We start from the raw sequence: 26,070 nt of genomic DNA, 5'->3' as shown, positions 1-26,070 counted from the left end.
GGATGACTGAACCTTTGTCCACAAGGAAGAGAGAAGCTAAGTGAAAGGGAGACAGTAATGACAGTTAAGGGAGTAATTTGGTTGATTTCAGTTACCTGCCAAGGGTAAGAGAATTAGAAGGTAGCAAGGTTGTTAAAGACACACATGTGTACATACACAATCACACATGCAAACATAGATGGCTAAATTATAGTTCATGATACCCTGCAGGCAATCTTCTCTAGCTCTAAAGATGTTGGGGGGACAAAGGGAGGGAGCACCTTGATAATCTCACTTTATTCTATTCTAAAAGGTTCCATATTGGTCTTACCTGCTAAGGCTCTTTGACACTGTTACCTAAGTATTGATAAGAAAAAAATATCAAATATTAAACTCCTTTCTTTTTATAGATATCCGAGAAAACATTGATGTTCACGTTTACATTGCATCTTTACCAAGTGTTTCACTACTGAGTGATATTGTCCAGTATTAAAGAACTCTTACTTGAACTTAAGAAAAAAATCACAAGAGTTTTAAGAGAGGATTTTTAAATGCTAAAGCTACCTAGTCTAATAATAATGAGCATTTTAAAGTAGTATAGTGAAGCTAAAATTCCTAATAAAATAATTAGGATTCAAAATAAGAGTGTATGGGAAGTGAATGTAAATTGTTAGCACTACTGTCTATCTACCCAGGTTACTTATACCTTCGGAATCTAATACTTTATGTGCAACAAGAAAATGGGATTTACACATATATATTGTATCTAGGTTTTATTGTAACACATGTAAAATGTATGGGATTGCCTGTCATTGGGGGGAGGGAGTAGAGAGAGGGAGGATAATTTGGAAAAATGAATACAAGGGATAATATTATAAAAAAATTACTCATGCATATATACTGTGGAAAAAAAATTCTAAATAAAAAAAAAAAAGAGTGTAGCCATCAAATTTGATGTAGGTTTTGACAGAGAAGATTGAAACAACAGTATTGTCTTTAGAACAAAGATATAGAACTTTTCCTTTTCAGTTATACTGACAGTAAAAATCTGTATATAGTCATTCAGATAGTTCCTTTTGAGACTATCTGATAGTGATCTTTTTGAAGCTTTATAACTTTAAGTACACTACCAGGACTGGATAAAACTTACAGTATTGTTATCATTGATTGCTCCTCTCCCACTTGATGCTTTTTAATAAGGCTGCTACTTCCCACTGACTTGCCTGCTCTAGGAGGCCCTCTCTTGTAAATGAAGTAAGGTAAACGAAATAAGCAACATATACTATTATTAAGTTTTGAGTGCAGTTTTTAGTGTTGGCATATGAAATTTTGCCATAGAATAATTTTAAATTGTGAAAAGTGAAGATGATTGGAGATCATTGGACATGAAAAGAGCTAGTGGATTTGTCATTATGCCTTGAATAGGAATAATGCCAAGTTTGAAATATCTAAATAATGAAAATACTAAGGTCATGGCTTTTGGGAACTTCGGCTAGCTCATCTAGAGTAAGTAGGCAGAAATGTCTGAGGCTTCATTTTATGATGATAACATTTGCCATCCCAAACAGGGAGTTTTCCTTCGTCTCTCTTTGGGTCTTGGTCATTTTGATAAATTGCTGTTTTGGTGGTGGTTTAAAGTAGAATAGTTGGACCCTGGCCTTGAGACAATAGAAAGCGTTGCTTAATTTACGCTCATAGCTATGACTCATTTGCTGATGCGCCTGAGAGACCCTGTAGGAAATATTGTTTCCTCTATTTCTGGTGTTGAAAATTAATCACTCTAATGACTCCTGTGCCATGTCATACTGCCAAGATTCCCCCAGGTATCTGTCAGGAATTGACTATGATTTCCCGTAGTATTTGGTCACTTCCAAGAAAGTGATTGGAGTATATGGAAATGTGTGGCCCTTAGGAATAAATGAATGAAAAGAACCGATTAAAGAGTTACTATTTGCAAAACTAAAGAATAGAAGAGGAGATGAGATATTGAAATTTAATTCCCATGTTGGTAAAAACTACAGGTAATTATAATGCCTGAATAATAAGAAAATGTCAACATGCAAGCATAATTGTAGTTATCCTAACTTAGAATAACTAAGACATGTAACCTGCTTTGAAGGAGCTTGTTGTATAGTAAAGTGGATAGGATGTGCTAATAAATGTTTCTAACAGTATAAATGTAAGTGTATGAGAGGGGTACAGATATATTGCATAAGATAAGAAAAAGGAGATGGTGCTTCTGATTTAATGCCTGAAGAATGAGTGACAATTGATGAAAGCTTTGAAGGAGGGTTAGGACTATAACAGGTAGCTGTGAAGAAAGTTCATTTCTTGTTTATGCCATTGAACAAAAGACCAAGATGTCAGCCATGCTGGACTTGTTCTTGGTGTGGGATAAAACGTAGCTTAGGGAAAAATCGAGTATGTTAAGAGAAGTGATTGTGGAGGGCCTTAGATGCTAGGCTGTGGAATTTGTACGTTGGAAGTTGTTGTTGCAGTAGGAAGATCCTCAAAGACTTTGGGCATAGCTGTCTACAAAGTATGTGAATCTCTCATTGGTGTGAAGAGAGGATTGGAGCCAGGAGAGGTTGGATGGGAAGCTACACTATCCTCTTGTGTAAGTGTGCCCCACTTCTCGCTAGGACATCATGCTTCGTGATGGAGCCATATGTTCACTTGAAACATTGTAGACTATCTCAGGCCATGTCAGAAGAAGCACTGCTAGCCTTAGGAGTAGGTCAGGGTGACCTGAGGGACTGCTCTCAGGCTTTTTTTCTCAAAAGATCTCTCCTTTCCACTGCCTAACATCATCTAGAATTCTATCAAAAGAGATTCATTTTTCAGTCGTGAAGACCTTTCACTCTTACAGAGATTTCCACTAGTCAGATGACACCTGAGGAAGTTGCACCGTTACCCAATTTCTTCTTATGAACTTCATTGCAGCCATGACTCTTCCATCTCCTCATTTCTCAGAGGTATCTTGACATAGGGAATAGAGTTTGAATGTGACTTCATCTGTTTACTAGCTTTATCCCTATTAAATTGGCTCTTATTAAATTCAACTCAATAATCTAGCTCATCAAGATATTTTTTGAATCCTTGTTTCTTCCCATTTCTACTCAGTTCATCCTTTCCTTTTTTTTTTTTTCATTCTCCTTTCAACATTTCCTTCTATTGGGTTTTTACTGCTTTCCATCACCTTTCCCTTTTTTAATCTGTTGCCTTCTTTCTTTTGCTTTAGCCTTTTCTTCTTTCACTTCTTCTTCAGAATTGGTTGCTCTGTATCTATTTTCACGTGTAGGATGACTGAGCTCTTGCAAAATAAAGTCCAGATAGGTTGGAACTTGAGTTTGGCAAATTTGTTCTGTAGCATTTGATACCCACGATCCAAGAGACTTTGGGTTTTATAGCCTACAATCAGCTCTTCACTCAAAAGCCAGGACCCCTTGTGACCTCTTTGGGGGTTTTCTTGGCAGAAATATTAGAGGATTTTGCCATTTCTTTCTCTAGTTCTACACATGAGGAAATGGAGGTAAACAGGATGAAAGGCCATTCCCAAGATCATGTGGCTAATAAGCATTTGAGGCCAGATTTGAACTCAGGAAGATGAGTCTTGCTGATCCCCGGCCTAGCACTCTCTTATCCTCTGGGCCTGCCACCTGTCTTTAATCAATTTGTATAAGATAGGAAATAGAGGTCCATGTGCATTTTTTTTCACACCTATTCACATACCATAAGTCTCTTATTCCCAGCTCCATTTGTCACTATGTAGCCTGGCTGTGTTTAACTAAGGAACTTGCCTTATCTATAAAATGGGGATGATATGTCTCACTTTACAAAGATGCTTGTGGGATTAAGGAAACATTGTAATTTTTGGCGGTCTTTTAAAGGAGATGTAATGTTTCACAAAATTACTGAAGTTAATATAGTTTGATGATAAAAGTTGGCTTTTACTTTCACATTTTCTTCTCCTTGCCAATTAAAATATTTTCTAATTGACAGCCTCTAAAGGTTAATAACAAAAAGTCAATTTTTTGTATTGTCTGTGTGAGATCATATATGCAGAAATGAATAACTTGCAAATTGATGGTCAGGCACTACTGAATTATAGAGGACATTATTTAGAGGTTGAATATCAATAATGATAATTTTAAGTATCATTCTTTCTTAATGAAGAATAAAAAATTGGGTTCACAAAGCCAATTGAAATGGAAATTTTTAAATTTACAATTTTTCAATTCAAGTTAATTGTTTTGAAATTCACCATTAGCAGGTGACTGATGTTTGTGTGTTTTCTTTCTGATATAATGTGGTCTAATTCTGAAAAGAATAAAATTGTGAGATGGGGAATGCTCTGTAGTTTCAGGGTTGGAAAGTACTTTAGGGTTATCATGTCTTGCCTGTGTCTGCAGAAGCCTCTTGACAATATTCCCAAGTAATCATCTTGCCTTAAACCCCCCCAACCCTTTATGGAGGAAGAAATCATTATCTACTGTAGTGTCCTATTGTACATTTGGATAGCTTGAATGATTATAAAAGGTTTTTTATTCATATATATATATATAAAATCTAGTGACACCTTATTGAAATCTCCAGTCACTGCTAGGGAGGCAGCTAGGTGGTTTGAAAGGTCTGGATGTGATCTGTGGCATGGTGATGATCACTTGATATAATATGTGCAAAAAGTGCTTTGCAAATCTTAAATGATTTTATAAAGTTAGTGTTAGTTATCTTTGCTCCTAGGTCTATATTATGGAGCCAAGGAGAGCAAATATAGTTCTTCCATATTATAGCTCTTCAGATATACAGAAACTTCTCTCTTGGTTACTTTAAGCCTTGTCTTCTCTAGATTAAACCTACCTAGTTTTTAGCCAACCTTGCATGACATCATGGTCTTCAGTGCTTTTTCATCATCCTGGTCATTCTCCTTTGGACACAGGCCAGCCTGTCAATATCCTAACAAAAATGTGCTTAGAGCTTAGAAAGATATTTCATGTCCCTGCCATGTCCCTTGTTCTGGAGACTTTTAGTGTTTGCTGCGATCAAATTTATTTTTGTCCCATATTGAATTTTCTGTCAGCTTAAACTCCCTTTTATTCAGATAATTTATTGTCTAGCTATGCTGCTCCATACTCTACTGGAAAGTTGGTTTAGGGAACTGAAGTTTGGGACTTTACATTTACTCTTATTAATTAAATGTCATTATCTGTCTTTCATCTTATCATCCAAGCCCATCCAGGTCCTTCAAGATACCCACACATTAGCTCTCCCACCTTTGCACCATCTGCAAATGCAGAAAATAGGCTTTCATCAAAACTACTGATTGGATTTGGCTTTCCTGGTTTCTGTTGACAAAACTTCCTCTTCTTCAACAGCACCTGCTCTGACACTCTTAGTCTTATTGGGTTGATGAAAAGTATTAAATGGCAAGCTCTAATAGACATGCTAAATAGCACAGGTTCAAGGACAGTTCCCTGCCTTTAAGGTGACAGCAGTGTACTAATGATTTAGCTTGTTTTGAACCGAAATTACCAGAGAATTATCCAGTTAAACCTCATGCTTCACTTTATCTTCTTTGTAGCCTCTATGCAGGCAGTGATCCACAACTTAGTTACTTAGCAAAAGGAGATAGTCTGGGCTCACTGGAATTAGCTATTGAGCCAGTGATCCAGGTAGGAATTAATATATTGATAGGAAAAAAGGTCAACGAGAGGTACCAGAGAGCTAAGATGGATAAAACATCAGGGAATGTTTCCCTTCTTTGTCACCAAGCTATTTACAAGTCCTATAGCAGGCAACCATTGACATTCATGATCTGGTTTCTTGTCTTTGCTTTTTGCTAGGCAAGTAAACTCTTGAGAGTGCTATCCTTTACCTGCACAGTGTCAGAGTGAAAAGATCAATGACTCTGGAGCCAGAACGCCTGGCTTCAAATCTTGCCTATGATACTTATTATGTGACTTCCCTGTACCTCAGATTTTTCATCTGTTAAATGAAGTAGTTGGAATAAATAGCTTCTGAGGTCTCTTCCAACTCCTGTGCTCTCATAATTGCCCTTTGTGTAAATCAGAATTTCTACTATGTTACCTTTGAGGACAGGAGTTCCATGTAAGGCTCCTGTGATATAAGTAAATAGAAATGGGAAGCTTTCCTTGGTGAATTGAATTAGGAGGGTAAGATATTGCTCTGAACTTTGGCCCCAGGCTAGGCTGATTAGCTTCCTGTATGTATATGTACATATATAGATACATATATTTATATGTGTGTATGTATATGTATATATATATGTGTATATATATATATATATATATATATATATACACACACACACACACTTACACCACATATTTGTGTAGCATTTAGCTAAGAAGTAGACTTTGTTGTAATAGCTCTATTTAAAAATAGAGAATAAATTTTTTGGTTAATTTTTTTTGTATTAGCAAAAACACTGAATGCATTAGGCTCTTCTTAAAGTTTAATGTTTATTTTCAGTTCCAAATTCCATCCTTTCCTTTGTCCCTTTCCCCACTTATTGCAAAAGCAAGAAATATGTTGCCCTACTATATATGTGAATTCATCATGCATTAATCTTTTTCATTCTTTCATCCTCCTTTTCCCTAATCTCCTATTCATTTGTCACTCCAACATTGCTTACCTCTTCCACTGTGCCCTTTGAAATTCTATTTCCCTAGTTAACGAACTTCTTGCTCTCCTTGACCTCATCCTCTCATATACCTTCCATTCACTAGCTTTTCACTCGTTTTAATTAAATTAAACACCTCTTAAATCCAACTCTTTCTCTAGTCACACTAGGTTACCATCCTGATTCAGGCTTTTGTCACCTCTCCCCTGGAGAATTGTACCAGGCTCCTGATTGCTCTTCCTCCTCCATCCCGTCCTCCACACTGCTGCTGATGAGATGAAGTCTAGTTTTTGGGGTTCCCGATAAGGGAACCAAAATATGATGAGGTTTAGGTTTAGGTTTAGGTTTTAGTTTTAGGTTTTAGGTTTTTCCCTTTAGTAGGGAACCAAATGATGAGGCTAGATTTAGGGAACCAAAATGAGATTAGGGTTTCTGGTAGTCAGGGAGTTAAATGATAAGGTCTAGTGGCAGGTTCGGGGTTCAGGGAACCAAATGGAGAGGTTTGGCTCCCTTATACCCCTTTGGGATTCGGCACAAGGGTAGGGAGTTTGGGGGAACCCCCTTCTGGCGGGGCAGAGATTCTCTGCAAAGAAATTTACAAACCCGAAAAAGCTAGATTGATAAAAGAGGTTTATTATAGGGATTGGGAAGTAAGGTTAGAAATCCTGACAGAGAGACATAAAGTCTCATTAGGGAAATAGGTGAGGGTAAAGAGAGGGTAGCACTGGAAAAGAATATTATCCAGTGGGCAGAGGCCTCCTTGGCATGGAAAGCATGGTAGAGCTGGCATGTCTAGAACCTCTGCAAATAAATGAGTTTTTAATTGCCATTTTTATAAGGAGGTCTTTGGCTGCAAGCCAGGCCTTCTTCCCCCTTCCAATGAAACTGGTGGGTGGAGTTGAATTGAATAGAAGATCTTTAATTGAATAGGGTTGGAATTCTCTAGCTCAGGACTGAACCAAACCCACCTAGAGAACTCAATGAAGCTGTTTATCTTGTTTCCCTCTGGTGGAGTCCCTTCTTCACTGCCACTGTGATTTCCTTAAACACAAATTTGACTCCCTTACCCAGTCAACTCCAGTGGCTTCCCATAGCATCTAGAATGGCTTTAGCTTTTAAAACTCTATAGCAGTGGTCCTCAAACTTTTTAAATAGGGGACCAGTTCACTGTCCCTTAGACTGTTGGAGGGCCAGACTATAGTAAAAACAAAAACTCACACTTTGTCTCTGCCCCTGAACCCATTTGCCATAATCCGGCGGCCTGCATCTGGCCCGTGGGCCGTAGTTTGAGAACCCTTGCTCTATACTTTTGCTCCAACCCATCTTTACAGTTTTGACCATTACTCCCCTTTCCACATTTGGTTATCCAGCCAAGTGGGCCTTTTCATTATTCTCTTCCTATACCCCTTTGCATGTGTTTTCTTTGGCCATCACATGGGTCTGAGTCAGCCAGCTGGTGCTCTGGATAGAGTACTGGGCCTAGAGTCTTGAAGACTTGAGTTACCAAATCCTGCCTTGGATATTTACCAGATATGCGATCTTAACTTCTTTCTGCTTAAATTGTAAAATGGGAGTCAAAAGAGCAGTTACCTCATAGGATGTTGTGAGAATCAAATGAAATAATTTTTGTAACGTGTCTGTCACAGGGAGGGCACCTAATAAATGCTTGTTCTTTTCCTTTCCTATCACTGGAACATGCAATCTGATTCCCTCTGTCTGCTTTATTTCCTTTAAATTACAGTGTAATGCTCATCTTCACCAAGCCTTTCTTGATGCCCCAACTTCTAGGGCCTCCCATCTCAAACTAACTTGTACTTTTCTTTATGATTTAAATAAACTTGTAATGAACTATTTTGTATATATTCATATTTTCTCATTTGATATGGATATTGGATATATACATATGTGTATGTATGTTTATATATACACGTACACATATATGTGTACGTATGTATACACACATAAACACACATATATGTTAATCTCCCTCCATGACAACATAAGCTCTTTATGAATAGGGTTTTTTCATTCTTTGTATTTATATCTATATTGCCTAGCATAATACCTTTCACATAGTGGGCATTTGATCCCAGTTGGTTGATTGATTGATTGAAAGGTTAGAGTTAGATCTAAGTTGTAGAAGGTTTTATAAGACAGACTGAGAACTATTGGGTTTTATTTTAGAGGTTATAAATGGCCACTGTCAGTTTTTGAGCAGAGCAGAGACATGATCAGCATCATGTTTCATTAATATCAGTAGGAGATCTAGGTGCATGATAAATTGTTCCCAGGAGAGAGTGCTGCATACTGAAAGACCAACTACGAAGCTGTTGGAATAGTTGGTGTGAGGTAATCATGGCCTGAATCACAATGGTGTTGGAAATATCCAGTAATAAAATTTAATTGATATATAAATTTTACAACTTTTTACTTTTTTTGTAAACAGTATACTCTTTTGCTACATTTATTTGTTGTATACAATTTGTCAGTGAGTTTATTAAACTTTAACACATTCTTTAGTTCTTCATCAGGAATCTACACTTAGATCATATTGGATAAAATAAGCATGCCTTTGATGACCAGATTCCATTTTGCTAAATCTAGCCTTGATTACAAGTCATGGCTTTTCTATGTAGTCTAGATGAGGTAAGTTTCTACCTCACTGAAAGAATATAAATTTCCATTTATTGAATAAATTTCTTAACCTTTCATGATATGTGGTGTGGTAGTAGGTCATGTTAATTTAGTCTTTCTCCATCTGGAAATTTTTATGTAATCAAGATGAATTCTCTTTCTCAGTATAGTAACATATTTCTTAGAATTCATTATTCCCTTGGTATACATTAGACTTCTAGGACCACTTGAAATTAAAAAAAAAATCCTCAGAACAATTTGTTGGTAAAGATGAAATGCTCAGGCATTCTTGGCTCATCTTGATTTCTTTTGGGAAAGAGTTTGATAGAACTTTGAAGGAAAAAGTCAGTTTCCTAAGTGAAAATAACCCTTTGGTAATCTTTGGTATTTTTATTCTTCAACTGTCTTGCTGATGCCAGTTTTTCTTCATAGCTGTGGTTAGTAGTTCTCTGTTTGCTATTCTTCTCCCTTCACGAAGGCCACCAGGTATTATTTTTCATTTTTCTTTTCTTTTAATTATGCTTTCTTTTGTAGTTTTGTGAGACTAATCCTTTCCCAAAGTGGCTTTGAATTATATTCAAATATTTTACCATCCCACACCACCAACTTTTGCAATAGGTCTAAAATCCCTTGAAGTAGACATTTTAGAGGTACCTTTGTGTTTCTTTGCAGTGATATCTTTCTTTCAAACTGTAGAATTAAAAATACGACAAAAGCCAGCAATAAAACACATATGTATGCATCTAAAGCCAATACTTAACCGATAGAGAGATAAATAAAGGTGAGGGTACCAGGCCGATAGTTCATCAATCAGGATTATATGATCACCATCCTAGAATCATAGAAACATACAGCGATTGCGATGGCGAAGTGTAGCCATGACAAATGATTGTTTTAAGTTAGTGGTACACTGGGTAGAACCCTAGACCTGCAGTTACGAAGACTTGAGTTCAAATGGGACCCTGGGCAAATCATTTCACTTTTGTGTGCCTCAGTTTCCTCAGCTATAATATAAGGATAATAATAGTACTACCTTTCAGGGTTGTTATGAAGACTAAATGTTACAAAGTGCTTAGCACAGTCACCTGACCCATAGTAAGTGCAGTGTAATTGCTTTTTCATTTCCCTTCCTAAATAAGTCATACAGCTCTGTATCGTGGTAGCTATTTAAATAGAGTGAAGGAAACAGACTGATGTGAGCAATATTGTGGAGAGACAATTGATCAGACTGGTAAAGAATTGGATTTTGGGGACAGGGGAAGAGAGACAGAGAAGGATAAATGATAACTCCCAAACTGTAAACTTAGATGACTAGGAATATTGTGGGGGCCCTTGATAGAAAAAAGGATATTTGGAAAAGGATTAGTTTTAGAAGGAAATACGAGTTAGATTTTGGACGTAATGTATTAGAGATGCCTGTGAAACTTCCATCTGAACATTCATATCCCATGGGCATTTTCTTTTTTAGCAGGGGGAGGCAGTTGGGGTGAGGTGACTTGCCCAAGATCACACAGCTAGTATGTGTCTGAGGATCAAATTTGAACTAAGGTCCTCCAGTCAGGACCAGTGCTCTGTCTGCTGTGCCACCTCAGCTAGCCCTCAGTGAGCAGTTTTTGAAGCAAGGCTGAATTTCAGTTGGAAGGTTATAAATTTGAGAGTCAACAGTTTAGAGGTGATAATCCATGGAAACTGATGAAATGAACAAGAAACAAATGATAAGCAGATTAGATTAAAATACAGAGCATGATAGGAGATTTCTCTGCTCTCTTCTCAGCTGGAGATCTAGCAAGAAAGGCTCAAACAGATAACTGGTATTTGGGTCATTGAGGCTCAGCCTGTTGAAAACTTGACGTGTCTTCCATTTCTTCCTTCTGTGATGATAGAGGGTAAGGCATATCTTGCTTGTAGAACAGCCATCCGTTTTTGCTGTGTAGTAAAGAAAGCTGCATTTGTAGCTGAAGGATCTGGGATTTGGTATTTGTGAGCCCCTTGGAGAGGGTAGCCTGCTGTAACAACTGGACCAGTGCTCTTGGTATTCAGAAGAGTTCCTTTGAACCTAGGAAAGTCTTACTTTTACTTGAGTTCAGTTCTGCATGGAAAAAAGCAGGGCGTTGGATTTGAAGGCCTCCATTGGCTCGTCTGTTTGCAAATCTCAGATGCTATAATGTTTGCTGCCTTTGAGCCTTTGGATTTCTGATAGATCAGTTCCGATTTTTGATAATCAGTGAAGAGCAAAGCTTTCTTATTAGTGGATTTTTTTTGTGACAAGAACCATGTCTTAGCCACTCCATGTATCTTATATTGTCTACCCATCACAATGCCTTCAAGAGGGTAGGTGTCTCATAAAGGTCTAAAAGTTACTAAATGAGTTTTTGTATTGGTACTTACCAAAATGTACTCTGAATTTCCAGTTTTCCATATGAGAGTTAAATTTCTTATTCTGAAAGAGTTTCTATTTCCCCCCAAACTACACATTAAAGTAACTTCTTCTTTGTAGAATTTTACCCTGAAGTCTACCAGTTGAGACTATCTGAATGACACATTAATGCTCTTAACTCCAGATGGTGTTGGTTATTTTTTTTTCTTTCTCTTTGAAGAAATGTGGACTTGGCAGTATACATCTGACTGATGTAGCATAAATTGTTGTTTTTTATGGAAAATAAACATCTACATTAAAAAATCATGAGCTATACTCTTTGCCTTCCAAGACCCTTACTGAATATATTTGTATGCCTGAAAGGCATATAGTCAGTTCTGGAAGGAAGTTTATAATGACATTACTAACAAACTGGGCCTAATTATCTTAACATGACTGTTGGGGATAATTAATAACTCCTACATTCTACTTTGGGTGATAGAGAGATGAGAAATGGAAGCTTTTAGGGGGTATATGTGTTAAATTGTGGACTTCTTTGTGTTTTCTTCTCACTGAGAAGCAAATGATCAGCCTACAACATTAAGTGAAAAGTGTCATCTGTAAAGAAAGTGTTATTTTTTTTAAAAAATAGTTTTATAAAAACAGGATGTTATTTCTGACCTTGAAAAGGATCACTTGTGTCAGGGTGGGGTGGTGGTGGTAAAGTGCTACTAGGCAGGCACACAAATAAAGTCATGAATTTGATTGTGTTGTAGTGTGTCTTGATTACCATCATTAGGAACTGTGGTATCTGTGATGGATGGGACGTGGAGCACACATTTGACGAATTGGATGCTTCTAGCCTGGAATACAGGCAAGTTAAAAGTGACTTGCCCAGGTTCGTGTCAGAGTTGCAGTTTGATCCAGGTCTTCTTGATTTTCCTGCCTGCTGTATAGCCATGATGCCTTGATTGTACTATTCCAAAGTTAGTTTGGATAAAGGCTCATCTGGTTGCTCTTTCAGGTTAGACTAAGGCTTTGAAAAAACAATATTTTCTACTACTTACTGTATATTGTAAAGGGTATTAAAATTTGATACTCTGAGCAGACATAAATTACTTTAAACCATCATTGAAAGCATAAGGAAACTATAAATGCTATCAATTACATAGGAAGTACCTCTCATCGTATCCAGGTATTTTCCATGGATTTATTAGATCTATTCAGATTATGGAAATGAAAACTCTTCATTCCTTTGTCTTTTTCATATATTTTCAGAATTCACTTTGGAATTAGTCAGCAATCATTATTAAGTGCTTCCAATGAGGTGAGCCCTTTCCCAGGCTTTGAAGATACAGAGAAAGGCCAAAACCTAGCCCCTGCCCTCAGGAAGTTTACCTTTCTAGACCTGGTTAAATACTGAGCAAGTGCATTTGTTGAGATGTATCTGCCTTGGATGGGCATTGCAAATGGGGATTTGAATCCATAACTAAATGGGAAAATGGGTACTCTGTCTTTCTATTGTTTTCCTATGTATGTGTATGTGTATGTCTCCAAGATCTAACAGAAACCTGTCCAAGTTATAAAAATGGTTGAGACTTGTTAGGTTGTTTCTCGTAGGCACAAATTATTTTTGCAGAAGTAATCTAATAAATATAACCAGTGATTATGAAGTTGTGTTGGACAAGAAACTAGAAACCACAGGGACACTTGTATTTTCCTCATTGTTTATCAGCTTGCATACAAGGGATGCGGAAGAGAAAAATTAATTTGCAAAGTGAATAGCTGGATAAGAGCAAATAGTATAAACTCTGAAGGACTTATGAAAACTCCTCTCCATTCCCAGATCAAAAACTGATAGAATTTGAATATAGATCGAAGCATACTTTTTTCAAAAAAACTTTAATTATTCTCAGGTTTTTATTTTGGTCCAAGTTTAAAACATGAAGCCTAAGAATGGGATTTAGTTTTCTGGATCTTGGTTTACGATACAGTTCCTGGTTAGAAATGGAGTATATTCAACAAAATCTGGAAAGAATGGATTTCCTAGGTGTCTTGGAAATGTAATAGAAAGGACTTAAACTGAAAAAGTTGGAAGGAGGATTAAAATATATACCTGCAATGTTAGATGCTTTAGAGAGAATAAGTGAAGATGGAGATAATCTTGTTGGGTTTTTTTTTGTGTGTGTGTTATAATTACTCATTATTGTACTACATTCCTATTCCTCAGATTTCAAATACTGAAATAACCTATGATTCTCAATTTAGCTGGCTTCCTACCATTTTGGTATTTTGTATTATTCCTTTCTGTTTCTTGTGCTTCCTAAACACAAACCTGGTTTATTTAATCTACAAATATGAATTCAGTGGGGTGATGGGGCCAGCTCAAGCTGACTGGTGAGCTGATTGTGAAATTTTTAGTCTGAGCATTTATATCTAAGAAATCAACAGCCATTAAAAATCAGGGCTTATTAAACCATTGCTTGGCTGATTGTCTAGATTTACAAAAAAAAGTTTTTTTTTTTTAATGCAGGCTAAACCTGAAAGTATGCTATATGCCCATTCTCCACAGCCTTTGGTGAGCATTTTCCATCCTGTTCCTAAATGTGATTTTGCTTGGGTAAGGACAGGCCCCTTGATCACATTTTACAGATTCACAGATAGATTTAATGCACTTGTCCTGAGCCACTCTGTCTGTCTCTTGAAACATTGGCCATATAGCTGGTTGGAAAGGAGGTTGGGTGGTTTGAAGCTAACTGTTCTTTTTTTCCCCTCTTAAAACCTTTTATTAATGTTTAAACAAACAAAGGCCACTTCTCAGTGACTTCTGGTCTCTACCCTGTCCCCACTGAATTTTAGATGTAACAATTAAGGCAAACAAAACAAACCAACATATTAGCCTTATCTGAAAATGTGTAGTCCCTTTTCTATAACCTAGGACCTGCCAAGGGGCTCTTCCCCAGTGGATTCCTTTTAGGATGGATTGTTTGCCTTCAGGCTCCTCAGTATAGAGGCCAAAACAACTGAATTATGTAGTTTAGAAAACAGCAGAAAAATGCAATATGAATTGTGTATGTGAAAAACATTTCTTCATCATTTGAAATATTTATTTTCATTTTTCCAATATGTTTAATCAAATATGTCATCATCAGAATTAAGTTATTCTTGACATAGTATATATTATTCATCATACAGTTTCTGAATTTAAGTATATACATCTTTTCATTTATTTTATGGAATTGTAGTGCAATATCAACTTTATTTTTTTATTTGACTTGAGTTTCATTAAAATGTCTTTCACAATCTAAAATGATCAAGGAGTCAACTTTTGTGTGTCAGGAGAAAACTGGCACTGAAATTTTATATTTTTGAGATTTAATAATGATGATATGTAAATAATGTGGAGAGAAGCTACAACAAAATGGTTTTGCATATGTGGATCTATTTCTTCTTTCTTTGCTGTCTTTGGAATATAGACCTAGTGGTGGTATCAGTAGGTCAAAGAATATGTTATTTAGTGATTTTGAGGATATAGTTCTTATTCTTGTAATCTCTTACATTTGTTTTCCCACATCATAAAGAAACATAATTGAATGTTCTTTTAATATTTATATTGTTTATATTATTATAGCTATCCTGTATGTTGTCTCCTTTGTTCTTCTAACTTCATTTTGTATCACTTCATCCAAGGTCTTCACGTGTTTTTCTAATTATTATTCAGAAAATTGTTTATGTATAGTAATGTTTTATAATATTATTGTTTCTTATATGCAATAGCATTTCATGATATTCCATTATTTTGCCATTCTTCACTTGATTGATATATTCTTTGTTTCTATTTTTTGGCTACTTTTTGGGCACATTTCTATCTTTTGTTTTTGACACAGTTTTAATTACTATATATTTGGCACATTTCTTAATGTTTTGGGCTTGTGAAATAAGGCTGTTAAGCTGAAAAAGATATTTTGCCATCTTACTAATCACCAGGATAAGCTATGTTTTCTCTACAACTCTTTATTTGCATTTAGTAGTCAGATATAGTAAGTTATTGATTTCTAAATAAACCCCTTTGGGGACTCAGCGTCAGTAAAATCTTTCTAACAGAGAATTCATAAGTGGACTGGGCTTCCTCCATCATTTTTCTTTAGTTTGTTACCTTTCTTTTTTAATTAGCAAGTCTTTCTTAAAAAAAATTGTTCTTTCTATTATCCCTTCCCTACTTTAACCACAATGAGGACAAAAAACTCTCAGAAAAATTAAGTCTTTAATGCATAGATGTATAGTCTGGCAAAACAGGTTTCTATCTTAGCTGTGTCTGAAAATGTATGTTCCTATATTTTAAGTTCAACACTTCTTGGTTAGGAGGTAAAGTAGTCTGTTTCATCTTCATTATTTTGAACTTGTGGTTTATTGCTGCATTGATCAGAAATGTTGTAAAGAGTTCTAAAGTCTTTATAACCTTGTCATCATGACATGAAGTATTCTTCTGGTTTTGCCCACTTCTCTCTGAATGAGTTCTTAGAGGTCTTCCCAGTTTCCTCTGAAATTAAACATTTGTTATGTCATAATATAAAATTCTTTGGCATTCGTATACTGTAATTTCCTTTGTCTTTTCCCAATAGGAGATACTCCTATAGTGTCCAGTTTTGGTCTGTCACAGAAAGAGCTATTATAAATATTTTTGTACATCTTAATCCTTTCCCTCTATTTCTTTGATATCTAGGATTACTGGTGGTATAGCTGGGTCAAAGAGTACAGCACTGTTTGGTAGCTTTCTAAGCATTGTTCCAAATTGTTTACCAAAAAAACTAGACCCAATTCAGATCTTCCCCAGTGGTGTGCCATAATGTACCTATTTTCCAATAGCTGGAAACAAATTCCAATGTTTGTCATTGTCTTCTCTTATCAGCTTTGCCAGTCTGATTACTATGGGGTGGAACTTCAAAGCTGCTTATTGTTGATATAAAACATTTTTTATATTGATATTTATATTGATAGCTTGAATTTCTTCCTTTGAAAACTGTTTGTACATATCCTTTTGACTATTTATCAAGCGGGGAATGGATCTTTGTCTTATAAACTTGGATCACTTCCTTTCATGACTTGGGTATAAGACCCTTATCAGAGGAATTGTGGCAAAGATTTGGTTTTCCTTCTCTTCTAAATTTTTTCAGAATTGAATTCATTTGTGCAAAATATTTTAAATTTTATGTAATCAAAACTTTCCCTTTTGTCTCATGAGACTCTCCTCACTTTTTTAGCCTTGAATTCTTTCTGTGTCTGTAAATCTGAAAGGTAATTTCTTTCTTATTTCTCTAACTTGTTTATGATGTGACCTTTTATAAATGGGAACTCCATATATTTAGAACTTATCTTGGGGTATATTATGAGGTATTGGTTTAAACCCTGTTTTTGCCAGGTTGCATTTTTTCCAGGAGTTTTTGTCAAATAATGAGTTATTCTGGAAAATGAAGTCTTTGGGTTTATCAAACACTCAGCTTCTCTCTTTGATCCTGTGCTGTTCTATTGATCCACCTCTTTCTTTTCTTTAACTGGTACCAAATCACTAAACATTATTTGCTTTGTAGTGCAATTTCAGATTTGGTACTGACTAATAGTCTCCATTTCTTGCCACAAAAAAAACTTTTTAAAGATTCTTCACCTTTTGTTGCTGCTTAGGGATTTCGTAATTATGTTTTCTCTGTCTATGTGGAAGGGACTAAAAATATTTTTATTAGGAACTTGGCAAAATATTAAAGTTCATTGCATGTTTGGATCTCAAACACACACACACACACACAAACACACACACACACACACACACACACACACACACACACACATATATATATATATATATATATATATATATATATATATATATATATATATATATATATATACTCATGTGTAGAGGTATGTACACATGCACCGTGGATGGATAGCGAAAGAGTTGGCTTTTAGTGTTCTGTGGCATAATATTTAGTTTCTAAATTGTCTAAGTCTCTTGTTTTTCCTCTTGCTGCCTCATTTTGGGTCATTTTTTTCTTATTGAATATCTATTACACTAGCACATAAGTAGGGGATTAGGGAGTAAATGAAATGTAAGCTGGTCAATTTTATACATTGACACTTAAAAGGTTAGATGTTGAGGTAGACACTAAAAAAAGCAAGTGATTTTGTTGCGATTGACTTCAGGCTTCATTTACATAGAACAGTCTTATCTCTTATGCCCATGAATAAGCAATTTATTTTTTTAAAAATTTGTTCTTAATGGTATTTTTTCCAATTATATGTAAAGATAGTTTTCTACATTCATTTTTGGAAGATTTTAGAGCTCCATGTTTTTCTCTTTCCTTACTTTTCCTTCACCTTCCCCTAAGACAGAAAGCAATCTGATATAGGTTATATATGGATAAGCATGTTATATATATATTTTTTTCACATTACTCATGTTGTGAAAGAAGATTCAGAACAAAAGGGAAAAACCATGATAAAAAAGAACAAAAAACCCCCCAAAAGGGAAAATAATAAGTTTTGCTCTGCATTCAGACTCCATAGTTCTTTCTCTGGATACGAATGGCATTTTCCATCCTAAGTCTGTTGGAATTGTCTTGGATCACTGAATTGCTGACAAGAGCTAGTCTGTCATAGGTGGTCATCGCACAATTTCTGTGTGCAATATTCTGGTTTTTGCTAACTTCCCTCAGCGTCAGTTAACATAAATCTTTCCAGGCTTTTTCGAAATCAGCCTGTTCATCATATCTTAGAGAACTATACTAGTATTCCATTACATTCTTATACCACAACTTGTTCACTCACTCCTTAAATGATGGGCAACCACTCAATTCCCAACTTAATAGGAGTATACTTGTAACTTTTATTTTACGCAACTGCTAAACATCAAAAGATGTGCTAGGATGGACTGAAGAGCAGTGAAAGCATTGGATTGCTTACTTGATGAAAATTTCAAATAGAAAGATGTGGAATATGTTGATTCATCTTTCTTTACTTTGCTAATGATGCCCACTACATTATAATAGCCTCTTTCTCTTTCTTCACTTGGACTGCAAGGAAGTGGTGGTGGCTCACGTTTTTTCAGGAAATATTTACCAAATTTGATGGTTTCATGCTAGCTGGTGTGCTAGGTTTGGGGGAGGGGGTTAAAGAAGCTCCTGTTCATGATGACAATTTTCTTGGTGCACTATGTATCTGAGTGAACCAACAAACAGGCAAGAGCTCCTTGCATATTGTGTTTTCACATGATACCTCATTCTTTCCTGTGCCCTCCCTTAAGTCCTCCCCAGGCCTCATAGGTCTTACAGTACCATACATACATATATATATATATATATATATATATATATATATATATATATATATATATATATATATATATATATATATATATATATATATATATATATATTTGTGGTCTCATACTCTTCCTATGTCATTCCATATATCCTCTACCCTTGACTCTCTAAATCTTTATCCAGTCACTATCACACCATACCAAGTCCTAAAACTGGATTCCTCCCACATTTGCCTTTACTCCTATTCATGCTAAATAGAGCTGGAGAAAGAGTACACTGGCTGTAACTGCTGCAGAGTTGTGTTATCTCCATTGGGCCAACATGCCCCCCTAGCTCACCTTCCCTATCCTTCCCTAATCACTTCACTACCTGACTCTCCGCAGCATCTGTTGTGGAAGTCTAATATCCTCGAAAGCCTCTTAGGCTCTGCTGCCAGTCTCTCATCTGAGAATCCCAAGGAAGAAAATAGACCATTCCAAGAGAGCTCCCTCTTCTCCATTTCTCCTCCTCTTCCTCATCTCATCTCCCTCATATATCTTTCTCTACCCTGTCTTCCTTTGCTCTGTCATCTCTGACTTCTCCAGCAAATTTCTGTGCTTCTAAGTGTGTTCCCTACTCTTTTAAGTAGGTGGTGCTACCTTGAGTAGAGCCTGAATCTGGCATGAAGAAGATCTGAATTGATATCCAGCTTCACTTACTTGTTGCCCAAGTCACTTAATCTTGATGATAAACTAGAGATAATAGGACTTGCTTCCCAAGGTGGTTATGAGAATTAAGAAGAGATAATATTTGTAAAGCTATAAAGCATATCAATGTTTATTATTCTTATCCTTTTTTACCTCCCTATATGTAGGCTCCTTTTCTGCTTACCAATAAACATACCCATGTCTTTCCCATTCTTAAGAAACCATCACTTAACCCTGACATCCCCTCTGTCATCCTTCGATCTTCTTTTCATAGCTAATTTCCTTGAGAAAGCCATCTCCACAAGTTGCCTTCTTCTCACTTGCTTCCAAAGTCTTTGCAGTGTGACTTCAGGGCTCATTATTTAATTGCAATTGCTCTCCAAAGTTCCCAAGTTCCCATGTTCTCTTATTTGCCAAATCCAATTGCCTTTTCTCAGTACTCACCCTTGGCCTTTCTACAGCCTCTGATACCATCAGTCACTCTCTTCTCTTGTGGAGTCTCTCTTTTTTAGATTTTGATGACACTGCTCTTTCTTGGTTCTCCTGCCTGCTTCTCATTCTTCTTAGCAGTCTTCTTTCTTGGATCTGCATTCAGGGCACACTCACTAACTATGCATATACCTCAAATCTCTGTCCTGGTCTTTTTTTCCTTCTCCCTCTGTACTATTTCCCTCCATGCATTTATCAGTTTCCATAGTGTTGATGTCATCTCTCTGTCGATAAATCCCAGATCTTTACATCTAGCCTTAGTTCTCTGCTGCCCTTTCTTGGCCCATATCCCCTAATACCTCTCTGACATCTTAAACTGGCCATTTGGGCCTTCCCCCCTCCCCACCCCTTATCTCCAGCATTTGGGAGAATGAACATTCTCTGTGTATTTGTTGCTTGCTTGCTTTATGATTGGCTTGCCTCCCTTTCTGGCCATCATTATAGTGGATGTGATGTCTGTTACACTGACTTTTGCGCATAATTTGTTGCTTATGTACATTGTGGCCTGTTTATACCCACTGTGGGTCACTCCATTGTACTTTTCCTGACCTGAAATTGTAATTTTTCCTAAGGTGATGGTAAGCTGTGATTTGCTGTCATGTAGCATTACATAAAGAATGTTGCTATCTAAAAAGATTGGATTATGTTTCAGGGTAGAAATTCAAGACTGTTGAAGTGTGGTAAAATTTTTCATTTTCAGTTTTTCCTGCTGTTTTCTTTTTGTTTTATTTTGGGAAAAAATCATTTGTCCATTTATAGTGCCTTTCCAAGGTAGAAGACCCATTACAGTGGTCAACTCAGTAATCTGGCCATTCACTTGTATATTATTCTCTCGATAATTTCTCCATTTGCTTTATCTGGTATAGATTGGACTCCTTAATGATTCTGAATATTATTTGGAAGGTTCAATAGTGTTCCAAGGTTTGATGCAGTCAACATAGTATCGACTTCAGCCTGAACTTTGGAAACTTGTCACCGTGTCCAGTGTAGCCTTCTACTTAGCCTTGATTTGTGCGAGACCCACTTCAGGACATTGGAACTTACCTTTGGTTAGCAGGTGTCTCTCTGTTTTATGTTAATTTGAAAATAATAGAACAAAATTATCTCTGATGTGTTTTTCATAGAGTTGCATATACTTTTAACATGTGCAGATTTTTAACATATGAGATTCCTTTTGGGAGGATGCATTTTAAAGCTAAATTTTCTTTTACCAAATAATACCTATTTTTAAAAAAATTAAACTAACACACCCAAGGGGTTGTTATTTTGTTAAATACCTTTTAGTTAATTTTGATAGAAGAAATAGCTGAGGTTTCTGAATATGAAGGCTTTCTTTTGGTCATAAGTTTATATTTACAGTAGAGGACTATGTTTTTGCTCAGAATAATTCAGTCTCGAATCAGAAGTAATCCAAACTTCAGAGCTCTGCTTCCACAAGAATATTATTTGTTTTTTATAGAATCTGCTATTAACATACTGAGTCAGGAATTAAATTAATAAAAAAGGATTACTTAATTGACCCCAAATACCTTTAGGTTCTTTGTGTATTATAATGTAAAAGCATAAATATTATTATGCTGACAAAAACCTTTAGCCTAATAATTTTCAAATTATGGAATAGCTTCAAATTAGGATAGCTTTTTGTTCACCTACCTTTGGAATAGCATGATATACACTAATTGCTAACTTTGTCTGCATTATTTTTTAAAGATCAAATGGGCACAGTAGTAATTTTCATTAATCTCATACAGAGCAGCTAATTAAAATTTCCATTATTATCCATCCATTATCTAGTTGTTTCCTTTGTTCAGTATCAGAACAGGATGTTAATAATAAGCCATTATTGTATTATAGTCCTGTTAAAAATAGCTAGATTCTAATTTATTGTATTCCTTTGCTTTTAGGTGAACTTAAAAATATCATCTTTAACCTTATTGATTAAGCTACTGGTCCCTTGAATTTTGTAATAGAGGTTTAACAGTTCTATATTATAATATATATTTGATAATTGAAGGTAGTAAAGCAGTATAAGCTTATTGCACATTGGAGTACTTACAGGATCCATTCCAAGGCCTGTTGCAGAATAGTTGTGAGGTCTTGAATAAATCATTATAATGTTGTGAGCTTTCATTTCCGCTTTTATATGACTGAATAAAACTTAATGTTTCTTAAGGTCCTGTCTAGCATGTATATCTTATGATATGTGATCTATGTTTCAAGTCCACCAATCTGTATAACTCACTGACCCCTGTTCTCATCCTGCCTTCTGCCTGGGTTAAGAAATAGATTTGTTTCTCTGTGGCTGTGGGACTGTGTGGAATTGACGGTACTGGGTTAATATATCATCATTAATGCTCATCATCTTTTCCATCTTTGGCTGTTCATGTAATAAAAAGAGGAAGAGAACTTTGGACTTTGAGTCAGAGGGGACCTTAGTTTAAGATTGTGGTTCTGCTACACGTAGAGCCTTAAAGAATTAATTTAATTTATTTAGATTTCAGTTTTCCAGCAGTGAAATTGGGGTTAGACTAGATAATCTCTAAGAATCCTTTCAGATCTCAGTCTGATATATAATATTATAAGTTAGTAGCTATGAAACAAAATGTGGACTTTAGGAGAAATGGAGTCACAGTAGAATCCTGGATAAACCCTTGAGCTGTAGGTGGTTCCCCTAGGTTCCATCTTGGGCTATTTTATAATCTTGCCATTTGTGACTTTCTTCAGCTTCCAGGATTTTTATTTCTATATAGCTGATTTGCAGATCTATATAACCAGCTCTCATCTTCCTCCCATTTACCCCCCCCCCCCAGCCTCTGTCATATAGCATCAGCTGCTTATTGAGTATTTCAAGCTAGATATCCTGGAGACATCTTCAAGTTCAGCATATCTAAAAGAGAGCTCATTATTTTCCCTTCAAGTCCAATTTTCTTCCAAACTTTCTCTAAAGTAATACCATTTTTCTGGTCTCTTAGGTTCATAAAGACGTCAGTGTGTTTTGGTTCTTCATTATCCTTCACCCCAAATAACTGAGCCGTTGACAGATCTTTCTATGGCTACATCTGGTGCATTTATTTAGTTCTCCCTCCACTCACAGTTGGCCTTTTATTTCAAACTCTCATCATTGCTCACTTAGACTTTTTTTTTTAGTCATCTAAAATATATTTGAAAATCATTATTCTGAACTTGATAAACCTTATCACACATGGTCTTTTTCATATGTAAGTATATGCCAAATATGGCATGAATTCCCACTCCTTTAGGAAGCATCTTGCTTACCTATTCTGTACTTGTGCTTGCATGTGTGGATTTTCCAAGATGGGAAACCTTTCCCTTATGATGAAACTCAAGAAATAAATCTGTCAGATATAATCCCAACAATCTTTATTCAATCTTCCCATGGTTCCCAGATAATTGTTTAACTTGAAATTTTTTTCAGTTATGTTAACTTTAACTTTCTAAAAATGATGGGTTTTATGTTTGTTTCTTTTGTTTGTTTTAAAGCAGCTATGTGGCCCAATGGCTAGAACACTAGATTTCGGGTCAGAAACACCTGAGTTCCATTCTGGCCCTGGACAGATCACTTAATGTCTTGTTTGCCTCAGTTTCTTCCTCTATAAAAATGGGGATTTTATGAGGATCAGTTGAGATAATATATGTAAAGTGCTTAGCAAACCTGACAGACTGTATGGACCACAATGCCCAGAAACTCTCATTACTTCTTTGGGTACTCTGTCTCCAAAGAGATCCTCATAGTGTATTGATTTCAAATGTAGTTCGCTCACTGCTTCTCAGAAAAGTATGTATTACTCCTCATGTTTTGTCTTATAACCCATTTTTCTTCACAAGTGTATTTTTAAAAATCATTTTTCTTTATACAAATACTCCTTTTTTTCCTCTTTGAGAAATCAAATGGGTCCCATATGAAAGGGTAAGTACATTACATAAAGAACAGAAAAAGATTGTGTGAAAACTATACATCTCTTATGGACAACTTTTAAAAAGAATATAATAAATTTAACATTGTAGTTCTCAAATTGTCTTGGTTGTCTTTATCCCTCTATGAATTCCCTTCTGCTCTTATCTGTTTTTAAACTTTCACTGAAATTCTTTTCTCTTTTTTTGTGTATCTGTCACTATACCCCGTCAAAAAAAACCCCACCAAATAACAAAGGTCAAAAAGTCTTCTCATGTAACAGATTCCATATCATCAAGACAAACAAATCCACAATTGGGCTTGTCTTCAAAACGGTTTCCTATTCTGCGCATTTAGACCATCAACTCTGGGTTAAGATGTTGAATCATGATTTGCTATAATTTTCTGGAGTCATGATTGATTATTGCATCCATCTGAATTCTTAATTCTCTTTACAGTGTTGTGGTCATTTGTTACTTTATTGTCCCATTCTGCTCACTTTATTCTATATCAGTGTGTTACAAGTTTTTTAAGTTTTTCTGAATCTTGTTTTTATTAGTTTAAAACAAAGACAGCCCCTGGTTTTTATCTCTCCATTTAATAGTATTTCTTTATTCATTTTTGTTCACCTGGCAACAATATCATGGCAGTGGGTGAGTCCCTTAAGCTTGAAGAGTGCAACTCTTCTGGCACTGAGGTTTTAAGTCTGTGAGGTTACAGCAGCCACTTAAGGACCATTTTCTATCAATGTTTGTCTCTGTCATGTACTGAATGTTATTCTGCAATTCTCCTCCCCTACTACCCCCTTTCCAGCCAAGTCAAACTTAAAACTGAGGGCAGGTGCTGATTCATTCTTGTTTGCTTGCCTCTGTGTCCCCTGCATCCCTAGCACCATGTATGTTGCTTAGTAAGTCTGGACAATGATCTCATTTTTTTTTTCAGGGAGCTTAGGGCCTCTATATTAAATTTCCACCTGCTCAAGGGGATTAATTGTCCTGGTTTCAAACCAGATTAGTAGATGTGGCTTCTGCCAAACTGGATGGGAATATGCCTTTTTGGAATTCTCTTCTTTGTTAATGTTTTCCTTGCTCCTATTTTTATATTTTGTATTTACTTTGTAAGTACATATAAGAAGGAAGGAAGGAAGTAAACACTGTCAGGCAACTCCTATGTTCTAGGTACTATGGTAAACACTTTACAAATATTCTCTTATTTGTTCCAACAGTCCTATGAGAGAAATGCTATTATGGTACCCATTTTATAGTTGGGGAAACCGAGGTTGACAGAAGTTAAGTGATGTGCTGAGGAATATACAGCTAATAAGGCTCTTAGGCTTGATTTGAACTCAGGTCTTCCTGACTCCCAGCTCAGCTTTTTCTCCACTGTACCTCCTAGCTGCCTGTGTGTACATATGTAGATATAATGTATGTGTCTGTCTACACCTCAACCTCCATCTGTCTGTGTCATTAGAATCTATATGTCTTTTTCTACACATTTATTGTATAACATTTGTGTATATGATGGTGGTCCTCGCTAGACTCCAAATTCCTTGAAGATAAATATTGTTTTATTGTTTCTTTTTTATCTCAGAACCTATCACAATGCTGTGCACAGAGTTAACATATAATAAATTTTGTTTGAATTGGAGCTGAAGAAATTTGCTTTTTGCTTTATAAATTTTTAGGTGGCTTGTTACTTTGGATAGATCACCTTGATTTGTGGCATATTTAAATGAATGTATTTTGCCTGTATATAATGTTTTATACTAATTACATTTTATTCTCTGTATCTTATTGAATGATACTGGAAATCTCTTAACCTACAAAAAGAATAAGATAGACTATCCTGAAGCAGAGACAGACTAATCTTAAACCTGGATTTGGTCATCCAAGCATTTTAGAGACTATATTGTCACTTTATGTAAACTAGGTGTCCACATTCCCTGTCAGACTGAAAACATTATCCATGATTTTCTCTTTGAAATATAGTGAATAGGATGTTCTCAGGCACATAACATCATCAGACTGTATTAAATAGTCAACATTCCCAAAATA

General features: G+C 35.9%; 1 protein-coding gene across 5 annotated transcripts in view; it reads left to right on the top strand.

Annotated features, from left to right (window-relative positions):
• Window positions 1-26,070, top strand: part of DIAPH2 (diaphanous related formin 2) — an 865,016-nt gene that overhangs the window by 159,193 nt on the left and 679,753 nt on the right. The window lies entirely within an intron of this gene.

This window comes from Sminthopsis crassicaudata, chromosome X, assembly GCF_048593235.1.
Source record: "Sminthopsis crassicaudata isolate SCR6 chromosome X, ASM4859323v1, whole genome shotgun sequence".
NCBI lineage: Eukaryota > Metazoa > Chordata > Mammalia > Dasyuromorphia > Dasyuridae > Sminthopsis > Sminthopsis crassicaudata.
The sequence above is the reverse complement of the archived record's forward strand: the minus strand, read 5'-3'. Positions and strand labels throughout refer to the sequence as shown.